Raw genomic sequence first — 2,933 nt, 5'->3', positions numbered from 1 at the left:
TTTGGGTGGATAGCAACCATACCAAATATCAGCGGATAGTTTTCCGTACAAACCCGAACGAACCTGTAGGTCTATACGAATTAAAGACTGTCACCTTCGGGATTAATTAAGCTCCTTACCTCGCGATAAGGACACTTCTACAACTGGCTGACGATGTAGAAAGCTCTTCCCCAATAGCATCTAATATACTACGGAAATGCATGTATGTGGATGACGTGCTAGCTGGAGGACATAGCATCGACTCTACCGTAAAAGCAAGAGATGAAATCTCTGAAGTACTACGGTCAGCCGGTGGACCNGTCTATACGAATTAAAGACTGTCACTTTCGGGATTAATTGTGCTCCTTACCTCGCGATAAGGACACTTCTACAACTGGCTGACGATGTAGAAAGCTCTTCCCCAATAGCATCTAACATACTACGGAAATGCATGTATGTGGATGACGTGCTAGCTGGAGGACATAGCATCGACTCTACCGTAAAAGCAAGAGATGAAATCTCTGAAGTACTACGGTCAGCCGGTGGACCTCAAACTGTGCGGAAATTCTAAAGGACATCCCAAAAACGGATTTACTCAGTGAAGACTTTTTGGCATTCGAAGACACCAGCACGGTTAAGGCTCTTGGCATAAGATGGAATGCCCATACGGATCTTTTCTATTTCATGGCAAGACCATTGGAGGACCGCGATACACTTACAAAAAGGGCGATACTATCAGCTATCGACGCAATAGTCGTCGTGGCCAAAATACTCATGCAAAGTATTTGGCTAGAAGGCACAGACTGGGATGAGACTATGTCTTCTATAACTTTGGAACGCTGGCAGAATTTTACCAAACATTACCATGAAATAGACAATATTAGAATACCTCGATGGGTACACTTCGCACCAGGAGATAACATCGAGCATATGCAGCAGGCATACATGCGCGTCAAAAGAGATGACAAAGTTTTTGGCAACCTTCTTTTGGCAAAAACCAAAGTAGCTCCTGTCAAAACAATATCGCTACCACGACTAGAGCTTTGCGGAGCCGTACTGCTCGCGGAAATCATAGAATCCGTAATCAACAACCTCAACCTAGGGCAAGTTAAAACATATCTTTGGACAGATTCGACCATCGTACTCGCATGGATACGAAAGCCGCCTTGTTCTTGGTCAACTTTCGTCGCACACCGAATTACGAAAATAGTAGAAAAGGTCGGTAACAAGGACTGGTTACATGTAGACTCGGCTTCTAATCCAGCCGACTTGGCTAGCAGAGGATTGCCTGCGTCAGAGTTGGTGACCAATTTTTTGTGGTGGCAGGGACCTTCTTGCCTGCAAGAAGACAACTCTAAGTGGCCCGCTCAAGAAATTACCTATCACACAGAATTTGAAGAAAAAAGAGCGCACGCTTATGCCTCTACAAAAGAAAACAATATCGATATTCTTGACCGATTTTCGGATCTACCGAGAGCTTTGAGAGTGTTATCATATGTCATGAGATTCTACCGAAGAACTCACCCGAAAACAAAAGCTTCATTTCAGGAAATTTCTTGGTTAACTTCACCAGATGAAATTAAGACGACGACACATCTCTTGATAAAAATCGACCAGAAGAAACACTACGGTGAAGAATACAGGAATTTAAAAACTAGAAAATCCATCGATGCAAAGAGTGAAATCCTTCCGCTTAATCCGTCCGTCGACAAGCACGACATCATCAGGGCTGGAGGTGGCCTCGGAGCATCCCAGGACTTAGCATATAATGAGCGCCACCTAATCATTATCCCGTATAATTGCAGATTGTCTCGTCTTATCGTCCTGTTGATCCACCAAGTCTCCTTGCACGGAGAAAATCAACTCATGCTACGCCTCATCCGTACCCAGTACTGGATTCCCAGAATAAAAAATATGATTAGGTCTAATATCCAAAATTGTAAAATTTGTACCATCTACAAAAAACGATCTCAGACGCAAATTATGGGAACTCTTCCTCAGGAACGCACAACATTTACGCGCGCGTTCACGAATACCGGAGTAGACTTTACAGGACCTTTTGAAATTAAAAGTTACCGCANATCTACAAAAAACGATCTCAGACGCAAATTATGGGAACTCTTCCTCAGGAACGCACAACATTTACGCGCGCGTTCACGAATACCGGAGTAGACTTTACAGGACCATTTGAAATTAAAAGTTACCGCAGTAGAGGTTGCCGCATTTCCAAAGGGTATGTTTGCCTCTTCGTTTGTTTCACTACTAAAGCGATTCACTTAGAAGCTACCAGTGATCTTATCACTCCATCCTTTCTAGCAGCATTCGCTCGGTTCGTGGCTAGAAGAGGATGCCCGAAAAATGTCTACTCCGACAATGGTACAAAATTTGTCGGCGCTTCGCGATCTTTACGATATGAATTCAAAACTTTTTTGTCTGACGCGCGAGACAAAACGATTTCAAAATATAACCACCAAATACTTACGTGGCATTTTATACCCGCTGCAGCCCCTCACATGGGAGGACTGTGGGAAGCAGGTGTAAAAAGCTTTAAAAGCCACTTTAAAAAGGTGGCATCCGCTCACAAATACACCTTTGAAGAGCTCAGTACGCTTTTGCGCCGGATTGAGGCGTGCCTCAATTCGCGACCACTGAGTCCCTCTTCAAATGAGCCAAATGACCTGGAGCCGCTTACTCCCGGCCATTTTCTCACGGGTGGACATCTTATGGCTCCTCCAGAACCTGATGTGAATGAGAACCCTGCCTCCATCGTCAATCGATGGCAAAAACTAAAAGCACTGCATCAGACGTTTTGCAGGCGATGGAAAGTGGAGTACTTAGCCGAACTACAAAAGCGAATTAAATGGAAGCACCCCAAGGAGAATATGAAAACAGGTGATCTTGTAGTTATCAGGGAAGACAATCTACCCCCAACTGAATGGAGGTTGGGGCGAGTT

The sequence above is a fragment of the Rhagoletis zephyria genome, unplaced genomic scaffold (genome assembly GCF_001687245.7).
Source record: "Rhagoletis zephyria isolate East Lansing unplaced genomic scaffold, Rhagoletis_zephyria_1.1 Rzeph_scaffold_01485, whole genome shotgun sequence".
NCBI classification, from domain to species: Eukaryota; Metazoa; Arthropoda; class Insecta; order Diptera; family Tephritidae; genus Rhagoletis; species Rhagoletis zephyria.
Note: the sequence above shows the minus strand (reverse complement) of the source record.